This window comes from Ochlerotatus camptorhynchus, unplaced genomic scaffold (assembly GCF_037179485.1).
Source record: "Ochlerotatus camptorhynchus isolate MF236.1 unplaced genomic scaffold, CSIRO-AGI_Acam_v1.1 ptg000090l, whole genome shotgun sequence".
Taxonomy (NCBI): Eukaryota; Metazoa; Arthropoda; class Insecta; order Diptera; family Culicidae; genus Ochlerotatus; species Ochlerotatus camptorhynchus.
In genome coordinates, this window is record NW_027040580.1 from 1,038,983 (window position 1) to 1,064,189 (window position 25,207).

Genomic DNA, 25,207 nt, shown 5'->3' on the forward strand with positions numbered 1-25,207 from the left:
ACTTTTTTTTAATAATTTAATTATTTGTCAAGGCTCATCGCAGTAGCTTCATGGATCTGAAAGGTTAAGCGTTAGGGATGACAGAGTGTCCACTCATTTGGCTAAATCAAATTCCCTGATTTCTCCAAGTTTTTCCAGGACTTCAAAGGAAAATTTTCAGGTTTTTAAAGAAACATAAAAACTCTACAAAATATGATGTTGTGGGTAAATAAATATTTCAAGTGCCACAAATGTGTTGAAAAAAACATCTTTATAAAAAAATGAAAAAAATGTAACACATGTTTAACAATTTTAAAGACATATACTTTAAATTATAAGAAAAAAACAGAAACTTTTTTTCATTTTTACAAAGTCTTAAATACATAAATTTGCAAAAACTAAATATTCTAAAATTTATCAAGGCTGAAATTTAAAAAAAAAATTAAAGTGCATAAAATCCAAGACACTTGATTTACTTTAATTGCGCAATATTAAACTAAAATACAGAATACAGCATTTTTTCGAAATACAGCATTTTGCATATTTTCGATAGTTTTTTAATCATCATCTTATGTTCTTTAATCTTGTAAATTTGTCAATGTCTGAAATATTGGTCTGAGAGTTTGCATCAACTATGAACTTTATACATAATTGATTTAGAATTATATCAAGAATTTCCTTAGAATCAATTAAAAATTTCCTCAGAGTTCATATTAGAAATTCCTTTACCATTTGCTTCATAATACTTTAGAAATTCTCTTTAGAACGTTCTTTGATTAACCCTGCAATTCTCGTAAAATTCTTAGCAATTCTTGCTGTATTACTTAGGAATTCCGTAAAGAATTCTCCTCTTAAGATGATTACAGGAACAACCTTAAAACTCCCCACAGTATGCCGTTGAAAATAACCTCAAAGCTTCGTTGGAAATTTCCTTGAAACTTTCCCCAAAACTTCTTTGAAATACTCCTAAAAGTACACTCGTTTGGAATTATTCTCAGAATTTTCATTGAATTCTTTTAAAAATTCCCTTTGGATTCTCCATCATCTCTTAAAATTCTACTTACAAATACAATGGAGTTTTCCTTAGAACTCATTTTCAGTTCTTCTTACAAATCCATTAGAAAAGTCTCCTCAAAATTACTATTTAATTTTATTCTGATCTCTCTTTGACTTAATTATCCTTAGAAATTACCTTGGAATGCTCCACAGAATTTGCTATTTAAAAATTTACGTTGAATCCTACTCAGGATTTCCTTGTAACTGCGCCGGTGGTGTCGTAGTAAGCGTGACTGCCTCTCACTCCAAAGGGCCTGGGTTCAATCCCAGTCGGTGCCACCGGGATTTTCTGAGGCATAAAATCTCTGATCACGCCATCCTTCGGAAGGGATGTAAAGCTGTTGGTCTCCGGCCCATAAAAAAATAGTATATGTTTAAAATATGTCGAATTTATTCATGTTCCAGATCTTAAGAAAACAGAATTCATGTCTAAAATGTAATGTAGTTACTGAAGATAAATTCACTCCAGAATTATTATGTAAGTAGAGTAAAAGTACCTTACCAGGAAGATAGAGTTAATAGTTTTATAAAATTGATTAAAAAATTGATGAGAATGTTCTCTGGCCTACTTCAATATACTCCCTTTTTTTTAATTTTCTTGATAAAGAATTTTGAAAATCCCTGAGAATTCCAAAATATAATTATTACCACATTTTTTTTATTTTTTATCGATTTCATTAGTGTAAATCACTCAAAATAGCTATTTATGCAACAAGTTGCAAAGAGAAGATGTTTTGCAACACCAGTCGTATTTTTTTCTTCCTTGATTTGTTTTCCGTCGATCTTGTTTTCCATACTCAGTACCAATGCTATCGACGCCAAGGAGGCAGCTCCCACACCTGGACCCTACATATCGACCCATCAACTCAAAGACCGGGGACCAAGTGTTGAAGAAATCGAATTTTGCAGCGGGAGTCATACAACATTTTTTGCACTCATAAGAGTGTCGGAAACTAGAACTTTTCGGCATTGGATGCTAGAACACAAGACAATATCCTACTAAATCCTCAAATAATTGGTATACTTACCCTAGATCATTTCTTGTTCGGTTCAGGCGGTTCAAGATAGCTTGAGCATCGGTTCATTTGAATATGTTTGAATGCTTGTTGAACTCGTTCAAATTCATCGCTGTCTATCCTGGACATGGGGAAATGTGACACTTGGTAGGTGATTAACTCAAACCGACGCTACACCGCTTATATCATCTGAAGCATGACATACGAAAATGCAATACTAAATAAGAGCTATGAATGTAACTAAATCCAATAGACTCAGCCATAACAAAGAATCTTCTACAATTTCAGAGACAATAGCTCGTCAGGCGGGGGGAGTGTTCATACATCGGCACACGTGTAATCAATCATCCCTTTAAAGAATCAATGTCAAGAACATCCAGGAACTGGACCGACTAGTTGTTAAGCTTGAAACAGGAGAATCATCTGATAGCAGGCATCAGGAATGCAGTTTTACGATTGCGTTACTGCTGACGTCAGTGAACCCGTTCCATTCTACTCAGTAGGTAGTGTGAATTTTCGAGCAAGAACAGGCAACTGCAACGTTTCATTGGATATAACAAGGAATGGTATGAAGAAAAGTTGATATAATAGGACATTAATTACGTGCACGGCACAGACGGCAAGAGGCTCGTTCCAGGGCGGGGAAGGTCGTTCGTTAACCCGCATTTCAGCTGAAATGATGATAGGCGAAAAGAAAGAAAAAGTGCGAATAGGCTGGCAGTTGTCGGTGTGTTTGCGTGTGAATGCAGCACGATCCATACTTGAAAGTCCAGTTTATTTCGATTTTATCAGACAAGCGTTAATCATTGATGGATGATGGGGTGGGTTGCAGCAGCCTGAGGTGCACGTTTACAACGGCTCATACACGGGAACGGTTGTAGACAATGATGGTGTGGCATGTCACGTTCTCAGAACGAATGTAATTGACCGATTACAGTTTATGGTATCATTGTCTGAAGTGTTGAACGAGTGATGAGGTAAAAGAATAATTAATTTAAATATAATTAAGAGGGTATCAGGCTGAAAATATTTCAATGTTGGAAAACTAGCATTGAATAGAAAAAATGTAATCTAAAATCATTCTACGAGTTTTCTACGGAGAGGAAAGCACCGTATCGGGAGATCTTTACCTTATATCTTCGGAGATGATTAGCCATAGTTAGCAACGTTTTAATCGGGAGCGTACCTAGTACTAGTACCATTCAGTAAGGTAATCCTTAACTGAAATGTCCTCTTTCAAAAAAGCCTTTTTCATCTGTTGTAACGCATGAAAAACGGAAAAATGATTCTTGTTTAAAAACGAGTTTTCTATTGAAATTTATACATTAAAATTTACGAAAGCGGAAAAAGGCAGAATCGATGTAATGCAACATGGTGGTTTCAGCTACTTGTCCCCAAACCATGTACAATGCATCCGACAAATCAATTACCGTAACCATTTCACACCTGGCTGCACCCCGATCGATGTACCCTCCTATCGACCGGCGAGTTGTAAAATTAATTCCGAAAGCCTTCATTGCAACCTATTTAAATCCATCAATGCGGCGCAGACGCTGAGTCCAATGCTTAGGCTAGGTTAGCTCGGTTTCGGAGGGCGGCTGACACGGACCTAAATCAGTTGCGTAAGACGCCTCGCAAGAACGATTAAAAATAATAATATTCCGTAAATAGTAGCCGCGCAAAACCGACAGCACACTGCATTACTGGTGCCAGCAAGCTTCACTACTGGGAACGGACAAGAACAACAGTGCTAGAGCGAAATTAAATTTATACTAAACATGCAATAATTATTATAAATTTCACGTAGGCCCTACCCTCACTACCGGCCACTACTACAATTGGCCGTAAAGCTTATGTGCCTACCTCAAGCGCATGTTAGAAATCGGTGCTGCACGCGATCGGAGCGGATGAAAAGCTCCGATCTGCCGAACGAAAATAGAGCCGGTACAGCAAAAAGCAAAAAAATTGCTCTTTCAAGCCGAGAAAATGCTTACCAGTGGAAAACACATGTTTACGAGCCAATCATTGATGTTGTGAAGCCGTGGAAAAAAACAGATCCATTCCATTACTACGGTTGCCCGTAGCTCGTAGAAGCGGAGTATGCAGAGAGGGTAGGTACCTGTTATTGCAATACAATCGGACACCGACATCCATTCATACATTTGTGTGCGGTGTTTATCAGCAATTTGTAATCATTAATATTTTGAACTTATGTGCAATGTAAAGTAATAATAGAGCCGAGTCTCACACACCCTCTCGAAACCAACTTGTAAGCAAAAGAGCGGATTATTGAGAGTCACGTCCGTCAAGTATGGTCAGATGCTGCTGCCGGATCAAATCCGAGAGGCTGATGCTGCATACAATTGGGGAGATGAAGGCCTTATAAGTGTCAAAATTATAGTTCTGTAGTTCAATTGATTTACTGTCGTTCAAAATTTAGTATGCTCGATTTGTATTATAATACTTACACGTACGGTCATAGAGTTCAGGACCCTCTATCACCCATCACTCTAGAAGAGAAGCCATGTTTGAATCGCTCCTTACTTGATGGTTACTGATCTATTATATACAAATTTCATCCCAGTATTAACAGTACCCTCTCAGATTTCAATTAAACTTTGTGAATTTACTGACTTCCTCTACTAAAGCTACTTTGCACACATATTTTTCTGATAAAATATCTAGACTACCATTTGAAAAGGGCTCTTATCAAGACTTACATAACTGTTGTCATTGAATGAATTGTAGTCAATGGAATACCTATTTTGGAGCAGATTTCGCTATCCGAGCAGGAACGCGACCTTAACTACCTATGGGTTAAGGATTAGCCTGACTTCCTTAACTGGGTATGGAGTAGCCTGACATAAGTGGAAAAATTCCAAAAAATAATATCATTCCAATACATAATTAAGCAAATGCAATACCAAAACACAGGTATTCTTTTGGTATCCAAGTATATTTTTTTTGTTATTTCAAAGTATTTCGCATGCAATTTTTCGGTATTATTCTTTGGTAAAATCTTATGTTAGTTTCGGCTTCAGGTCAAAATTAGGTATTGATAAATTATTTTCTTCTGCTATGTAACTGTAGCATGGAAATTAAATTGAAATTTTGCTTCGAACATGGGATTTAGGGACTGCCGGATGCAATTCCGGATGCTCTCAATCAACCATAAATATGAATCACTTTTATTTGTAATAAATGAATAAATTTGTGATTGTCACCTAACCAAGGAATTTGAATGAAAATTATCTCATCTTCTAATGAAAATGGTCACAATTTCAAAAGCAATTGGCGTGATTTCAAGTGAGACATTTCACAACTTTCAACGAAATATTACATTAATTGCAACGACAACTAACAGTGTTTACTCGGCTGTCGACAGAAGCAGACCACTCCCAATGTGTGTCACGCGATTGTCTGTTTACTCGGCAGCAACCATTGTGTGGTCCTCTTCATTGTTCTTCATCAGCAGTTATTTCGGTCGATACGTCGTTGACTTTGGAAAACAACCGTTTGTTGCAATGGATGCGCTCTGCCGTTCGTTGGCGATACTGCCATACAAAGAAACCACTGGAAGCGGATCCCGTTCTGATGGAGGAGGCTTGATGGATACCGGAAGATACAGTGTTTATTGTGTTCCTCGTCTCTGTAAAGTTAATTTGGTTGAGCCTTAACAAATTAATTAATAAATATAATAAACAAATAAATATAGCACCGGTTTAATTTTCCAAATAAATCGATGAGGCTTTTTAATTCTACAACTTCAAATGGAAACGAATCGATTTCCCGCGGAATTTAAGTGCACATTTGAACGGAAATTTTCATAACTTATAGAAATTGAACGAATGTTTGCGCCATTGAACCATTCAGCTGATTTATTTTTACTGAATAAGGCAGAAAATAAAGGCCTACACACTTAGAAATACCTAATTTTACACGTGACGGAATCCATCTTTGACATAAAGGATGAGACGTAAACAAACATGTCATGTAAAATTAAGTGCTCCGAGACTGAAAAGTTCGTTACTGGACGAAAAGTACGTTTGATTGAGCTGAATTTCGCGTCTATTATGACTCAATTTAGTGTCATAATTGACGCTCGTATATGTCAGTCTCAGAGCACCTAAATTTACATGAATTTTTCTAAGTGTGTAGGAAAGCATATGATTTTGAACTGTAGCGGAAAAAGGACACTAGGATGGCCCAAAATTGCACTTTTTTAGGAAACCTGGGGGCTCACTCTCCAAACGGCAACTCTGGGAAATGTTGTGGAAGAAAGTAAATTTTTCATAGATAATATCGAAAAAATATTTCAAATTCTTTAAAGTTTGGTGAAATCTAACGCTTTTATATTGTTTAACAGATCTCTGAGGATCAATTTTTTAAAGTGTCTAATCGATGATTTTTAGGTGCATTATGGCATTTAATCATCGAAAGTGGGTATCAAACATAATGCTTTTAATAATCGAATCCAATAGAAAGATCAGAAATTAAATGGGGAAGAACTTTGCCCAAGACAGCATAGCCCTATTTGAATCTGTTAATAAGTTATTCCTGATTTACTGTGGAATTAAAAGTAACATTTTTGTATGTTTTCTTACATAGAGCACATCCACGCCAACTGCCGCATCGATCAAACTTTACCCTTTCCATGAAACTTTCCCTGATTGCTCGCTAAATCAAGTTTGTGCTGGAATTTTACAATTTTGACCAACGCCTAATTTTTTAAAACGATGTATTTGATGTTTTTCAATAAATCCGAAAATGGCCCTTCTGTAAAAAATATAAAAGTGGAAAATGGAATCTGTGTACAATATAAAAGCGTTAGGTTTCACTACATTGTAAAGAATTAGGAATATATTTTCGATATTGACTTTTTTCAAAAATCTCTTCGGAGCTACCTCTAAACAATATTTCCCAGAGTTGCCGTCAGTGATGGAAGTCTAGAGATGAACTAGCCTAAGGCTAAAAATCTCTTTAATAAAGCCTTAAAAAAAAAGTCAGTGATGGAAAAGTTGAACTTTTCCCTTGGAGAACTTCGTGAAATCGCGAACTTTTCCAACACTGGTTGCCGTCATACAAAAGTTTGTTTTTAACACCCTAAGCTATCATTTGGAAAGTGAGCCTCCAGGTTTCCTGACAAAGTGCAATTTTCGACCACCTTAGTGGACACACTTTATCGCCTGTTTTTACTTTGGATATACCACAGTGAAAAAAAAAACCGGTTTACATACAGACTCGCATGGAAATACTTTATGGCAGTGATGTATAAATTGTCAAAACTACGCTTTGTCTGCAAGATGTCTAAAAACTCATTTTGAAAAATTGGGGGAGACATGCATTGTTGTAAAGGAGAGCCCAGATATCAATTTGATGCTTAACAAGTGTTATTTCAAAGTTTTTAATTCAGCCTTAGTTTGAATAATTGTTGTACATAGCCCAAGTTAACCTTTGTTAAGCTTTTAAACATCTAACATCTAAACTTAACAGTCTTTTTCAAACCTTGTTCAGATTTCTAGTTTTATTTCAAAAATTTAATGGAAGACCGCTTCATATATTTATATATTTGTTATGGGATTGCTTCACGTTGATGTTGACTAATTGGATTTAAATATTTATATTGTTATTAATAGTCTAAAAATTACCACTGCATTTCGGGATTGGAACCGGTAGTCGCTAATTTACATGCGTCAACCATACCTCCTGGACCACTTAAGCATATGTGTGGCAAAAGGTATGATCGTAGACTTGAAGCACATCAAATGTAAGTTGAATAATAGCAACCGGAAGAGTATTATACAACAAATGGACAGAAAAACATTCCTCTCAATTCTTAGTACAGTAAACGCAATGTAGGCACAAGTTTGTGAGCTAAAACTTTGCACAATATTGTTTTTCAGCCAAATGTCAAATTAAATTGTTATTAATTGTTTAAGAGATTGATAATCTTATGGCTTCATCAAGCAACTGTTCTGTGGGCAACACTGTATTCTGCAGTGTGACATAGTAGCCATGATATTTGTGCTCTATTCGTCGCATCAGAAACATAAATGTTGCCTGCTGAATAGTTGAATGAGCATAATCATAAGACATCAGTGACTTGAATAGGTCCGTTGAATTGGAATTAATAAATACAAAGTGCGCAATTTATGTTGCTGGTCATTTGGATACTATTTTACTGCCATAATTGTTTTATATTTTTTGGAATGCGGTCTGCATGTTCACCACTTATATACAACAGTCCAAACACAGGATTACAAATGTCAACGTACGTCGTCGCAGTCCACTTCTACTTGAAGCTGTTCCTAAAAAGCTCTTTTTCCTTGTCTACTGCTGGCGCTGCTTGGGATATGAAAGGTAGGCAGTGAATTTAGAAGAACTAAATACGCGTGACACAGACGACATTTAACAATATTGTGCAGTAGATTCCTATTTGTCTACACATCTGTCTTTCAGGCTATCACAATATTTGTAGGACATTGCTGATTTGCGGAGTAGTCTTTAGCTTAAATAAGTTTTGCTCAGTTTTTAGTTCAGCTAACTTAATGAGGGTGAAAAATGGGGATACAATTCTATTCAAGCACTACTAATCAACGGTATATTCAGTCTGGTGGTGGTGCGGCTTTGTACACCTTAAATCAACCAGTAATCAGATTCTGTTCTTACTGTTTAGCTTGAATTGTTACTTGGTAGTGGACTCAGGGACTATTTATATGATATTGATAGAATTGTCTAGAGCCTCTGACATGATATGTACATTCCTAAAAAATTTCAGTTTTAAGAATTAGGGGAGACTTGATTCCCTTATTGTGATATGCATAAGAAAATTAATTTTTAAACATACCCCGTGTTCGTATGTGTAAAAATTCAAAGGAATCAGGAATCCCCAGGCAATGTTTTTTTTTACAGTCATATCTCAGGATTAAGGGTGTCTAATAATTGGGGGTTCAAGTCACCTCTCACGAAGTTTTCAATGTCAACTCATACTAAAAAAAACTCTAAATAATCAGCATCTATTCAATGCATTGATTCCACATACTGATAGCTTTAAGCTGTGAAAATTGGATACGTTTTGATTGAAAATCCAAAAAGTTATTAAGAATGTTCATGCAGGCTAAAAAAAATCTAAGCGAGCGAAAACGTAAGACCAAATATTAGAATCCATATCAGCTGGTGGGTTTTCATTATACATTGAAGCGATTTATACGCAGTTTTCATTACGTGGTACATTACACTAAACAATGAGCATGTAAAAATTACAACAGCTATCTGAATCCAAACATTCGAACATAATTAGGTATGTGAATTTATCAATCTCGGTTGGTCGGTTCTTACGCGGTTTGCCACATTTTTACACAATCAAATGTTTTTGAGCAGTTCCACGCCATATACATATTTCAAAATATCCTTGCTCGATTTTTGTGTTCTCTTAAATAAGCTCATGAACAATTAAATATTTAGAATTATAGACACTTAAAAATTGGCAAAAGTCGTAAAAAAATAAAATTTTGACGTTTTTTTTTAACTTTTTGTTAAAATGTTTTCTCACGAAATTTATACTCAGAACACAATGTTTGTGGCATTTTAAATTATTTTCCGTTTAAAAAATACACTAAAAAGCCTACAGACAAAAAGTTAAAAAAATTGGACAAAAAGTTCTTATTCTACGATTTTTGTCAATTTCCAAAAGATTTGAACATTCCAAAAACTTGCATTTTTCATTAGATTCCTTTCAAACAAACATTTAAAAATTGTGAAGGTGCAGAAATGATTCAAAATTTAACTATTTATTTATTCTGTTAATTTTTAAGATAACAGGGGTCAGCAGTTTAGTTGTTTAATAAGAAACTTAAAATTATTGGATACTCTCCAACACTCGTTGCATATTGATCTCAGAAACTGCTACCGAAATCCGCAACATGATTTGAAGTTCTCGTTGTTAGATGAATGATAATAGAATACAGGGCTGGTAGCGATCACTGCTATCAAAAATTGTGATTTTAGTGACCATGTTGAAGAAAAAACTGACCAAATAGTGACTTATAGCTGAAGCAATAGTGACTTAAAAGTGACCTAAGAGAAGAAATGTAGGCGTTATGATGGCAACCAAATAAATGTTTGATGTTTATATTTATTCAATTAGTATCTCATAAACACTTATGTACGATATAAACCAGAGATTTTTAGCCATAGGCTAGTTCATCTCTTACAAGCCCTGGGAATAGAACAAACCGCATGATGCTACGACTTTTTCTAAACTCGTTGCGGGTCTCATAAAATTTGACCACGGGCCGTACGTTGGGCAGGTCTGGTCTAGACGAAGCTTTGTGAAAATTTACCTGATAATAAACTGCTCTGGATTTCGAGAAAATTTTAGATCAGAAATCAAAAGCATAGCTGACTTCAAACGGTTCATGTGAGATTGCATGATAGTTATTCAAATGCAATCCTGCCATAAAATTACACTTGGACCAATTTTAGGAGCGTTCTGCCATAAGATTTATTTTATTATAAACTGAAAAATATTTCGCATGAAAAAAGTGGAATGGAGCAGATTTTTTGCTAATCATGTATCCGAAGTCTCTGAAATGATCTGATTTTATGTGATATTCGTGTGAATTGGAAACACTTTTGCCATCTAGTACAAACACCCGTAAACTGTCAAATCAATAGATTACTCTGCATAGAAATAATTGAATTGTAATGACATTGTTTAAGTTTGCCAAGCAAGAAAATTTCACTTCAGAAACATTTCAGCTTCGTAATGATTGGGGTAGTAGTCGTAAAAGGTGCCCTTCACACCATAATATCGGCCAGTAATGAAGCTCACACACGTCGTAAACCGTGACAACCCGCATTTGCGCATAAATCAGGTCCATATTGCGAATCATTAACCCAGTAACTTGGACGTATCATGCGCGATGAACCCGACCCGCGGCAGCACGGTTCAGCACATGTACTAGCACTATGACTTTTTATGCTCTGCCGGTCGAGTCGGTGGCGACGACTACCATAAAATAAACCTGCTATAATACGGACTTGGCGACCACACACCTCGTCGGACAAAATAGCCCAACTCCAAACTGCAGCAAACAGTGGACGTGAGCAAATTTCAAAACCCATCAACCGAGTCAATCTCGCACATAAAAGTTGGGCGTGTGAAATAGTTTTTCTTCCAATAAACAATTTCGATCGATTAGTTGGTTTATAGATTTTTATGATCCATGTGGGCACGGCTACGGAATCGGCAGTGGAGTGCAAAAGCGCATGCATGAGGCGGAAAACGGATGGATTCTTGACGCGTTTCCACGCCATAGACGGCGACTGGCTGTGTCTGATTTCTGTTTTCACGTTTCTGCGGTAGCGAAGGGGAAATCGCGATTTCTGTTGCGTTATTCGGATTATCTAGAGCGCAACAATTGCTTCGAGCGCGTTCACATATTGGAAATTTATGCTCACCGAAATGTGATACAATGCTGAAATAGTTATTTGCCTTCATGAATAGTGAAACTTTAAGCATGATACAAATTTACGGAACGCTCAGAACGATTCAAGCAATGCTTTACACCCCCTCGAGAAACAAATCATCGGTGATCGTGTGCGTTCATGTTTGCCGGATGGTAAACGACAATGCCCAGGGCAGACGAAAGTAGTAGGAATCAAGCAGGAAACCCAATGACCTACAAACACAGTCGAGCACATGTACACATACTCAGACGTGTGGTGGCGCAGCAAATCATTCAGGCCAGACCGCATCTCAAGGGTCATCGAAAATTACACCCGGCGCGACGCGAGGCAGCCACCACTTGCGGTCGCAGAAGCATAGCCAGAGTCATATCGCCAGGAGCCTCATTAGGCAAACTGCGCTGGCAAAAATAACAATGATCAGTTTTCAATGGACTCGCGCGGTACTCAACTGGCCATCTATCCTATTATCCGCTTCCATTCTGATGCGGCTTTCGAGCCAAGTGATCCTATTAGTTTGTTGTAAGCTAAATTACCCTTCTCGAAACATTTGGGAAGGAAGTGTAGGAAAGACGACCGAGGAAAGCCATATGATCAGCGCGCTTCGAAATTTTTTTCGGTGAAATAACGGATCTTCTTGGGCACTCTTTTTCGCCAAGGGAGGCAAAGAATGGCGATAGCATCATCGCATGGAGAGAATAACAGCACATTTTTCACACACAGCACGTCGCCGCGCCGGGAGATGCTGTGATTTTTTTTTTGTTAAGTCTATTCTTTGCTCAAAGACTGTGAATTGGTTATAGGAAAAACATACACCTGGTGTGATCAATGATGTGGGATTTTTTTTTTCATGTGTGGATATAATGGCCAGTGTGCCTTTATTGTTTTTCGGGGTCATTAGTAGCAAAAACATAGTTTTGTTATAGATGCTGATTGGCAGATTGAATGATGAGATCACGGTGGAATGCGGTTTCGTCGATCGGAGTTCTTTTTCGTTTTTTTTTGTGAGCATACGGCTTATATTGTATTGATTACTGCATGTTTGGCTCAAGTGTGCAAATACTGAATACTGAAACCGAAAGCGAGGAGGTCAAAATTTAAAACATCATCAAATGACATCGGAATGTCACCAATTCGAAAAAAAAGTAACAATAATAAGTGAAACGAGGACAACAATTACTCAACAGAGTATATTTCATGTCTTCAAGTAAAGTTATCTAAATCTTAAAAACTTGATTTTTAGCAGTCTCAAAGTTCTAATTTTTTTTATTACTAGATTTTTTAATGTTTTTTTTTTAAATATTTGCTTTGTTTGTATTATTGTCATTACTCAAATGAATCAAGATAACTATCATATAATTTCAAGAACTTCATCACGGTCGTTTTAGTTTAAACTTGAAATTCACCTTAAAAAAAATCTTGGAATTCACTCATGAATGTGAAAACAATGAAAATACTCCAATTGCAGGCAAATTCCAAACAGTCATTTCAAAAGATCTTTCAAATGGCTTAGGAGCCCTCAAATGAGGACAGCACTACTATGTCTTTGGAAAAAAATATTAGAAATAATGATGAAAACACCCTTAAGGAACTTTGACACTGTGATTACTGTTCGTCATGTTAATTTGAACTTCTGTGGAAATTTTCAGCAAAATCGGTGATGATTTAGAGGTGCTTCAAGTTAATTTTATGTTATTAAGGTAATTTACGGCTTATAATATTTGTAACTCGAGACTATTTGTACCTCGAGCCCCCGACAACTGCTGTAACAACTTTCATAGCAAAGCTTAATGTGTTATCTACCAACTTTGTGACTATTGGTGGTTGGCTATTCAAAGTGATTTTATTGAAGTTTCATGCTCGAAGATATATTAAAAAGTGACGAATTTTAAAGTATTTGTTCTACGAACTTTCCACCCATATGATATAAAAATGCGTAGTCTACGGCATAATGTTCCTTATACTGTTGTAAAAATTTTGTTTGAACATACACTCCCGATCATAAGTTTAAGGACACCCCCAAAAAAACATGACAAATTTGTTATGTTCATATCTCTGTCATATTACGTCCAATTTTCGTTCCCTTTCGATCATTAGAAAGGTATTGAATGGAACATTCCTCGTAGGCAAATTGTTCAATATAATTCTCAAATTTTGTGCGCTAAAAGTATTTTTCAAAATTTACTCTGAAGAATCGTGACTGATTTTCTCAGAATTGGGTTGGCCAAATTTTGAAATAAAGGTAGTAGTAGAACACTAATGCCTTACCATTCATACCATTCAAATAACCTTTGGAGATCGAAAATTGAACGTAAAATGAGAGATCATTGAACATAACATATTTGCATGGTTTTTTGGGGGTGTCCTTAAACTTATGAACGGTAGTGTAGTTTTCGTGTAGATTCCATAAATTGAGAGATAAACATCAGAAAAGAGGCCGTTTTAGCTAAAACATACAAGACAACAGAGCCAATAATAGTTTCAATTAGATTGACAGAACATAGTTGCATCGCTTTTCAATGACGACCGATGACTGATAGATGATTTTTTTTTCAGAAATATGAGTCCTCAGTGTTTTTTTTTATCAAAGGAAAGTGTCAAAATGTTCGTTATTTTATAAATTGCTGTTATAACTCGAGTGACACTCATTGAGCACATAAAATCAACGCACTTTTTTACAATTCTTTTGAGTAAATATCAGTTTGCATATCATACTGGTAAATCAACAGTAACAGCTCTTCATATTCTATTAAGATTAGAAAAATCTTTTGAATCAAAAGAAGTTTAACTAGCAGCGCTCATTGATATTGAAGGAGCATTTGATAATTCATCTTATAACTCAATGAAAAACTCTATGTTGAAGCATGGATTCGACCAAAGCATCGTTTAGTGCAGTACGCGAAGCTTTCCCAGGTGCGCCACGAGCTCACCTTTTGTACGTTTTTGGTGATCAAAAAGCTTGTAAAATTGTAGGAAAAGCATATAAAAACAAAAAAAAACTTCATTCTTTATAAAGAAATCCGTCCTTTTTTTCTATTTAATATTGGTGCGCCGCGGCTTTTTCAGAAAATTTCAAAATGCACCGCGGTAGCAAAAAGGTTGGGAACCACTGGTTTAGTGGATTAATTAGATGCTTTCTAAAAGAGAAGTATCAGCAAACCTTGGAAGCTCAGCCATAGCCGTTAGAGCTGTAAAAGGGTGTCCTCAAGGAGGTGTGCTTTCACTCCTATTAAGAGGAAAAATAAGTACGTGATGGTGATTTTTCTAGAAATATTGAAAAAAGGTATCAAGAATCTAAAAAAATCAATTTTTTTCTAATTTTTCCACAAAACATCGACTTTTCTGTTTTGCTGCGAGTCCAATATTTTTTCATGAGGAGATAGAAAAAATATTTTTACATGTAATTTTTGACAAAAATCTAAGGAAGAAAAAAAATTTCTGGGATTTTTATTAATTTTACCCAATATTTTAAGAAAAATAAAAACGTACCTAAAGTATTTTTTTTTTATTGTTGGGCCGGTAAACTTTAGTAGTCTGATGATATAGTCATAATAGTACGTGGAAAATTTGACAATGTAATTTCAAATAGAATGCAAACTGCTTTAAATTAAGTTTCGTCGTGGTGCGCCAAAGAAGGGATGAATATGACGCATTTCGCGCCAATTCGTATTCGGAGCTGGCAACACTCTCTCAGATTTCAATGAAACTTTCTGGATGTGTGAACCTTGAACAAACAGATAAAAATATCACAAAACTACGTTTCAAGTACATATCCACTGAAAAGTACATCGAAATGTCAAAAGAACTCGAAGAACTATTTAATAGCACAAAGACAATATCTGGCACACAGAAATTCCACAGTTTTGAGCCTATAACTGGTGACAAAGTAGCGGCAAAAAAGTATTCTAATTCAGAAGATGAAAAAATTTAACTTGATTGGAAAAAGGAAAAAATAGTATGTATGAAAATAGGTTTAAAACATTGAAAATATATAAATAAATAATATATGAAAAATCTTGTCTTTTTTATCTCACATATTATCAGATTTTGCCTCAGTAGTAGACAACAGAATAAGGAAATGATATTTTTTACAAGGTCTACATGTCCAAAAAGCTTTATTGAACTCTGAGAGGGTGCAGCTAATTCCGAATACGATTTGACGAGAGACCTTTTCATATGAAATTCTCGATTAATCAAAGTGAACTTAAGTGCTGATTAGACAAAAATTGAATCGCACATTGAGCTTCATTGGATTCTGAGATGCTTTTGAGCTTCGCTGGTTTAGTTTTGTGTGAAAATGGCAAAAAAAAAAAAAAATCAGTTCAGATATGAAAAAGTCCTTAAATGTGCCCATCTCACAATGAATTATCGGCTCCGTAAAGCTAACGCGATTGAGCCTTCCAAATAAACGAACTAGATAAAAAAAATGTGCCCATCTCGCAATGTATGGACGGATGGTAGTAAACATGATTCCCTACCTTGAGGCAAAGTTTTATCCAAATCAAACATGGCCATTCTTTTAATCGACTTTAAATTTTAAAAATCGGTTTTTTTTTTCAGTGTAGGTCTCAAATGGAATGTTTTTCAATATTTTTTTCGAAAACATGAACAATTTCCTAAAAGTCATCAATACAACATATTTTTGTAGGAGTTGTCATTTTTCAATAATATTTTTTTGAAAAAAATCGGCAGAACAAGTTTGACCCTTCTCAAATGTTAGTCTAGATAAATTTTGGAAAAACTGAGTATGCAAAAGTACTAATTTAGTCAAAGTCCATATAATTTCATTGAAATCTGAGAGGGCGTTGCCAGCTTCGATTCGATTTGGCGTGAAATGCGTCTAAAAAACCTTCTATGACCACTATTGTGCCGTTCACACGGAATAAAATTTTCTATAAATAACATAAAATTGAAAGGAACATCTGTAGAACTTTCACGTACAGTCAAGTATCTGGGTTTAATTCTTGACGGTAAACGTAACTGGAATTTACATCTAGAGCAGGTTGTTAATAAGGCAACAAATGCTCTTTGGATAAGTAAATAAACTTGTGGTAGGAAATGGGGCCTAAAACCGAAAATAATCCACTGGCTTTATTTTGACGATTGTAAGACCCAGAATATTCTACCCATCATTGGTTTTGTGACCGAAAACTAATGAAAAATCGGCTCAGAAAAAGCTGAGGAGACTGACTTCAAAGACTTGCTACTTTCTCAAGTATGGCACTAGTTGCTCTACACCCAACCCAACCCAACCGGAGGATGTAAGATTCGCTTACAATTATGTGGGATTCATCATCAGAGGATGTTAGTGGAGACCGCATGAACCGAGGATGCGATATACCTAGCTGCGATCCAATGTAAGAAAATTGGAGCTTGCTTGAGCTTGAGCTTGATTGACCGCCCACGGTTGCTACTCTGTTACTGCCAGATCAGCTGTAATTACACAGAGAACCAATAGACGATGCTTGGGACTAGCAATCATCCTCAATGTGTAAAAACTGGTGATCTTAAATTAGGCAATACCAGCGCCGGCCGCGCCCGAACACAGGTCAAGAAAGGAATGGGAAGGATTGTGTTGACATGACACTCGCTTTGATGGAAGCCGAGAACACCTCTGCACTTCCACGAGGAATCACTGGGATGTTGGATAAGAGGGTTGGGTTTGCAGCAGGGTTCGTTTTGGTAAACGATAAGCTGAATTGATGTCCTAACGATCATATAACGCGAAGGGGCTTGGGACTAAACCCACGGTCTTCTGCTCAGTAAGCAAAAACGTTTGCCACTAGGCAGACGAGCACCTTTTTAATCACCGAGTTGCTGTTATTACCATGTAGTCATATTAACAAATAAAACGATTGACGAATCTTGAGTAAGCAAAAACGGTTGCTCTAAGGCCACCGAGCCCCTCATGTCACATAATACCGTTGCTCAAATTTGTGTATCCATTCAAACCCGGAACCAACGACAACAACGAGTTTCGCAAAATACACGATACACAAGCGATTTTACCATAATTTTTTTTGATATGTAAGGACCTGGGACCGCGTTTTTCTGCTCAGTAAGCAGGCCACTGTAACCGACGATCTTTCAAATCCGAAAACTAAAAACTACGAAAAAGTACTTAGGCCTTCATTAAGTTCCACTTTCACGCGACGTTCAATGACAGGGTCCTATCCAGGATTACATTTGAAAAATCCAAATCTGGCCAACGCCCACCCTAAACCTAAACCTGTTCTAATCCACCTGAAATGACTAACGAATGGAAGACTTTGACTACCCAGCCATGCAATAGTCTCATTCCGTGCCTTATGGCAACTTGATGATTCTATTGCGCTCATCTTTTGGCACCACCCAGGGGAGACTTGGTCCTGTACCCAATGCTTAACTTATCTCCATTCCACTCAGCTACCCGCAATTTCTTGTGATATAGTGGGCGGAATATTATTATATGAGACATTTCAATGCAGACGTCTTTCCAAATTTGGCAGATCGAGAGGTAATCGGTGAGTTACCACGATAGTTGCTATTCAACAACTCGACAACGTCCCATCGTCAACGCCTGCTATGAGAATTTCCCATTGCAGACGCCAACGAAATGACGTCATCGAGCTATCGATCAACTACCCTGGTTATCGCCTGGTACCTTATAGCACGATGCTAGGAGGCGAACCGGAAGAATCGATGAGCTACCTCTCCCCCCGATCCAATGCAAGAAAATTGGAGCCCGAAAAATGTAGAGTGTATTAGTGAGGTAAATTAGTTATGTCGAAAAAATAGGAAACAGATTGCCGATAGGACTCGAACCACGAACGTTGCGATTATCAGACCTGTGCTTTCTCCACTGCTCTCTCCATGCTTCTGAATCTGGATAGCCTAAAAGCAAACATGAAGCGCTCATTTTATCGCATACTCGACTTCGTATGCTTTTTCTGCTGGAGAGATTCGAGGCAAGTGCGTCATTCTACAATGTTCTACAATGTGCGTCGTTCTACAATCTTACTGGTATAGTCGAAAGCTTAGATAGAACACGAAATAAAAAAAGGCAAAAAACCATTACATCGCCTGCATGGTCAATTTCTAACATTCGTTGCGATGTTCATGAACAGAGCATGATAGGAAACGGAACTAACATTCATTGGAATAGATTTTTGGTTTGCGTGTACTTTATCTGCTTCCGTTGTATCAGTATATAGATTTAGAAGCTGAAAGGAGCATTTTTAGGGTTCAACGGACAAGGTACTTCCTTCAAGGTGAGGTTATCGGACACCTTGGTATTCTAAAAATGTTTGATATTGATTATCTTGACTGACTGGATGGAGAAAAACATCATTTCGAAAGTTTATACAATGCAACAGAATTTGATCGTAAGGAAAGTGGGGGACCAAACATCCGTCCGGGTTCAACTGTTTTTTATACAGACGGTTTAAGATTGAACAATCGTGCTGGAGCAGGGGTAACTGGGCCAGGGATAGATATCTCAATATCCATGGGTTACTGGCCTACCAAGCAGAAATTCAAGCAATTCTTGAATGCTCTTTAATATAATAAACTCGAATATCTGCATTATGTCGCATAGTCAAGCAGCATTAAATGCTTGAAAATCAGCAACATGCATTTCAAAACTGGGAATGTGCAATGTCACTTCAGAAATTGGCCTGTCGAAACCAAGTGAACATCATGGGTTCCTGACCACTGTGGGGAATGAAAATGCCGACACGTTAGCCAGGCTAGTATCATCTCAACCATTCTTAGGACTAGAACCATTATGTGAAGTTTCTGCTTGTTCTCTTAAAATGGCGATCAAGAAATGGGGAAAAAAATGAAAGTGGAGACCAACTGGAACAACACTTTATTGCTAGGAAATCGAAACTGTTCATAATTCCGAACATTTCAATCACTACCAGAATTCTTGAATAACCAAAGAAAGATCTCAGTACGCTTTCTATACTGGTTTGATAACAGGACATTGTCCATGTAAATATCGCTTGAAATTAATAGGAAAACTTCAAGAGGATATGTGTCGATTATGTGGCATAGAAAAGGAAGACTATAAACAACCGTCATGCTCTTGTACAGCAATCAGTTCAATAAAAGGCGTATTTTTCTGGATAAGGGGCTAGCAGAACCAGGGGTTGAAACAGTTCGATGTCGTGCGCGACAGTTTGTTTGTATTCGTACTCTCATGTGCTCTACCGTCGTCTCTCTCTTACACAACACAAACGGTAGAACAACATTCGGGCAAAAATAAAATTATCAAATAACAATCATATGACATGAATTCAGAATTCAGACAAGCACAACATCAGCAGCTCTTATTATGACAAAAACTAAAATACAGATATTCGTGACGGTCTTCGGCGACAGTGTCGTATGACAGAGCCTGTCATAATGACATTTTAGTTTGGTACTGTAATTTGATAGCTTGTGTTGCAAATTTCGGAAGCAAAGTCAGTCGATTATCACAGAAAATGCGTCGACTACGGTGACTGCTTACAAGCCTGGGCAGAGCCCTTTGATATTTGGAATGCAGGTCCCAGTAAAGTAGTACATTTCATTCGAAATGTAATACCTGGTTGGGAAATGATTTTGGTCAGTCTATGTCGGTCGTTTCAAAAAATAGTGATACGACATACTGTTAAAGCAATATATCACAACACAAAAGATCAAAATAATGGTTGTAGTGATGAATATACCCAACATGAAAAAAAAAATCATCGTCAATCAGATGTATTATATGTGTGTCAGGGTTCAATTCTCGCCATCCAGCCGGTGGAACTTTTCGCATATTTTCTTACTGGTCTACTTGCTGATGTTTGCTGCGTTGTCTATTGTACAATTTTAAGTGTTCAGTGTGCAACCTCGGTAAAGGTTTTACACGAAAACATTAATTTTGGATAAACTTGCTTGTATGCTACAGTCCCTACAAAGTATTGCCATTTCATATATAGTACAAAATATATATTGAGGATGTACAAAATGCACAATTACGGTTGATGTTCATGCCATTTGTTTTGCGTGTTGGAATTGTTTCTTATTCTTATTCAACAATTCACTTAAGCTTCTCTCCACAAATCTCTCTAAAATTCCCTTTGATTATGTTAAACTTGCTTTAAAAACGCCTAAATCATCATAATGACTTCAAAAAATAGTAAAATTAGCTTAGGTATAACTAGATACTGTAAAGGTTGCAAAAATACCATTTCAGTTGTTCAATTTTGAAACGTAAAAATATTCAAGATGACACCTGGAGGCCCGGAGTGGGCCACTCTATGCTCCTTCAGGTTAAGTCGCTACAAAGAATTGAAAGATATAAAAAAGAACTAACCTTTATTAGAATCCCTTTGATCGGTAATGCTCGTTTATTTATTATAATAATGTTGTTCCACGATCTGAAAATAGAGGCATATATATTGATTAGTTATGGAAAAATAGATAGCTACAAAAATTCGCAGCGCGTATTATTATGCGCAATAATAAAATAAAATATAAAACTTTTGATAACTTCACTTTAATGTGAAAGCGCGAAGCAGTAAAGGCGGAAAAAAATTAGGAAGAACAGGTGATTTTACAAATGGAGAGAAGTTTCATTTAATCGTTATGTGCATGTTAACACGGTGCGTTAGAAACCAATTATAAAATCACTACGCACATAGAGGTTAAAATATCTTTGAAGGGTAGCTGTAATTTCAATTGTTTATAAGTTTGGGATAACCCATTTTTGTTGTGTCTATCATCTCAAGCATGTTAAATATCCTAGAGTACGAGTACGAGTCAATGCTCTGGACATTTTTCAATTTGGACTTTAAAAAGGACTTGCAATTATCCACGGCCTATAGAAAATTAAGTTTTTTGTATGGACAATTGTCTACGGGTGGGGAGGGGGGGGGGGGGTCAAGAATAAAAAAAAAATCTAAAAGGGACAGCCCTATGGGGTTGTACGCAATGGTGACGTAGGACTACGTTGTCTGATATAATATATCTTATTTGTTAACTGCAGCAGGAGTTTGTGTTTTGTGTAGGAATAGGAATTTGAGCGGGGTTCTCTCTGTTTATACTCTTTAGTATGACGCGCTTGACATAGATGGTCCACACACGAAGAGCTACTGATTCCGATCAATAGCGGTGCGGCTTCTTCCTCCTTCTATGGATGCTCATGTGGGCTGTAGCTCGCTGCTTGCATGGAGCCTTTCGTTGTGTACTGGAGAACACCACCACTCACCACGCGGTGATTGAATAAACACCGTTCGGTGAGATCGGATGGAATTCAACTTTGAAATCTGTGTTAGGGAAATCGCTTTTCGCAGGCAGTCGGTGATCATTTTAATTATCATAGCAACAGTTGCACATTCGTGCAATTTTCAATAGTGAAATTTTGAAAAATGATAAAGTCTTCATTTTTAAAGATTCGTAGAAAAAATTCTATCGATTGGCGTATTAAGAATGAAAATCCATCATCTCTGGATTAAAATCAGACCACTACCATGCCGCGACCGACATTGGTTTTTGAAATTATACCCCCAATGTTGCCTTAAAGAACATGGTATGTTAGATTTAAACATATCTAAATAGAACTGAAATAAGGCGTAACAGCTTTTGTAAACAATGACTTATGAAGATGGTTTTTTTTTTAGGAATTCAAGACACGCCCACGCAAACCAACATTACCGTCGGGTAGGGGAAGTCTTACCCTACTTTATGGTAATGTTTATTTGCGTGGGCAAGCCTTGACTTTCATGACATCATCGAAAGAAGTCATTTTTAACAAAAGCCGTTAAGCCCTAATGTCCAAAAACTAAGAATACACCATTGTTCTGCGTGAGGCCATGTAAAGCGAAACCGTCGATAAGCGTGGAACTAGCAGCCGATAGAACCGATTGAGGCTCAACCTGGAAAAACCCATCGTCCAACTTACTCCACCGGAGCAAAGGTTGGTTTAAATCTTCGAGATGCAGAGCATAGTCATTGGATTCCAAAATGGAAACAATAGCACCGATATAGTTCACATGGTCCTGAATACTAATGACATCGTTGTGGCGGTCAGGAGGTAAATATATCACGCCTACACTAATAACTCGACTTGGCGTAGTGATTCTAACACATAGCGAACCCACAGGAAATAGGTGTTGGATCGTTTTTTTTTTTTTTTTTTTTTTTAATACTTTATTATAGAGATTTTTAGCCATAGGCTAGTTCATCTCTTAGGTGTTGGATCGATATAACTGTTCCAACGCGTTGAAACAGCAATCAGGACACCTCCATCACGGGTTTTTCAACTATTTGAGGAATTACGGTCTTTACGATAAACAGAAAAGGCATTTTCGAACAGCTGAGCGTTGTATAAACGGTCTTCGAGCCATATCTCCGTCAATACAATGATGTCATAATCGCACTCGCTAGTGGACAAAAAGAACTAATCCAAATTGGTCCGTTGTCATCGAACATTCTGATAGTAGATGCGCAGGAGATGAGCTACGTTCACAGTCCTAACTGCAACAGATGCGTTGTCGGCCGATGGAGCCGTGGTGGAAGGTGAAGAGCTGCATACAATACCACTGGAATTTGAACAGACATAAGGGAGAGGCAATCCTACATTAACGTGATACTCGTCCACTAGAGCAGGTTGGAAGACTCTCTCTCTCTCTCTACATATTGCTTCTTCAGTGTTCACTCGGCTGTCGACAAAAACAGCCCACTCCCGATGTGTGCCACGCGATCGTCTGTTTTCTCGGCAGCAACCATTGTGTGGTTCTCCTCATTGTTCTTCATCAGCAGTTCTTTCAGTCGATGCGTCGTCGACTTTGGAAAGCAACCGTTTAGTGATGAGTGTATGAATGTTGACCACGTTTTGCGTCCATTGCTTGCTGCAATGGAAGCACTCTGACCCCCGTTGGCGATGCTGCCATACAATGGAACCACTGGAAGCGGCTTCCGTTCTGATGGAGGAGACTTTTTGGATAGCGGAAGATAAAGTGTTTATTGTGTTGTACCTTTTGACTATAGTTTTAAGATGTATTGTATAGTGACCAAGAATCCACGGTTCTGCAAAGTTAATTCAATTGAGCCTTATCAAATAAATTAATAATCAACATAATGCTTCTTATTCTCTTTAAAATTTTCTCAGATATGCTAAAAATTTCTTTGTTATTCTTTTTGGAATTACCATGGAGCCTCGGAAGACCAATGAAATTAGAATTCCTTAGGAATTATGTTAAGAAATTCCTTTGAATTATTTTAAGAATTCCCAGTTCAATAATTCGACCATACTGATTTGATCTTTTTGAGATGAAGGATAGTAATGCCTAAGCCAGTTATGAGCTTAAATATTAATAACTAAAATGTTAAGTGGATCATATATTTTCTGAATGATATAGCTTTTTGACATTTTGTGTGTCAGAGAATCTATAAAGAAATCCAAAGTCTAGCGTCGAGTCAGAAAAATTATTCACTAAATATCTATCAAACTTATTTAACTTCCAAAAATTGATTCCACGTATTAATTTTTTACCTGTATTGAATTAATTTTTGAGAGTGTATTGATATGAGCTAAATGGAAGAAAGCGTTCAAGCCTTTGTTTAACTTTTGTTAACTGTTCGTACATGTTGTCTGCCAGTACGTGAATTAGAGAAATTGTGCAGTCCACGATGTCCGTTGGAAACATAATTGTGTATCGAATAGTCAAAATAAATCCTCCGTGGAAATGAAATCAAAATCCATCTATCCGAAGGAAGAGCACCATAGCATTCACACAATAACCACCCATTCGATCACCAATCAAGACCAACTGGTAGCAATCGGGCGTAGTATATTCATTATGCTTACGTTACGTTCAGGTGGTCAATTCAGCCTATCCGGGGGGAGATCCGTTAAAATCGACTGCCATACGGAACAGCAGCCAGCGATCGGATCGAAGAAATGACGATGGAAAGAGTAAAACTTTGCTTCGACACGGTTCGGGTCAGCGGATCGAATCGAATGGTTGCTACGGGTTTTGTTGTCCTAATAACAGACACCAAACTCGAAAACACGTTCACTGCTACGGTTGAACGAATTTAACCCGATGAAAGGTTGACCTCCACTTAGGTTCCGGAAAACCTTCACTGAACGATTACATATTCTTCCGTGATTTGATGTTTGCTGTTTGTATCGATTTCTATTGTTATTGGGAACTTGATTTTAATATTTTAATTTTCAATTGTTTAATTATGATTTAACGTTCTGGAAATTAAATAGAAACCAGATGCTAATGAGTCCAAATTTGATTGTATCCCTTGCAGATGTTTCTCCTTCATAACCGGTTTGAATCGAACCACGATAGCTGGACCTCCGGCATGCAGCACACTACCAGTTTTCTTTCCTGTACCAAATATCCGAGCGTGCATGCGATTTGTTCCGGTACAGCCATTTGTACCACTTACAAATATGGACGGCCCCGCCGCGACATTATGACATACAAATCGTGGTGGCATACAAAGTTTACCAATTGCAGCAAGATCGTTCTACGTTCAGATGTTATTGTGGCTTGTGCTCCATATGCATATGTATACACCGTGTGCACCACTAGAAGAGATTGAATACATTTTTGCCAGAGAGCGCAAACATGCCTATTACAGATTAATATCTTAATTATAATATCCAAGGTGATTCGAAAGAGCACTCGCTTTCCGATCCGTTCGTGTGGTGCTACATT

The 25,207-nt window shown here is 37.1% G+C and overlaps 1 protein-coding gene across 1 annotated transcript in view; it reads right to left on the reverse strand.

Annotated features, from left to right (window-relative positions):
* The window catches only part of B4, a 285,095-nt gene that overhangs the window by 182,642 nt on the left and 77,246 nt on the right, over nucleotides 1-25,207 (reverse strand). The window contains exon 2 of the mRNA XM_065218597.1: nucleotides 20,845-20,908. The gene's annotated coding sequence lies outside the window, so the exon portion shown is untranslated. The remainder of the gene's footprint in view (nucleotides 1-20,844; nucleotides 20,909-25,207) is intronic.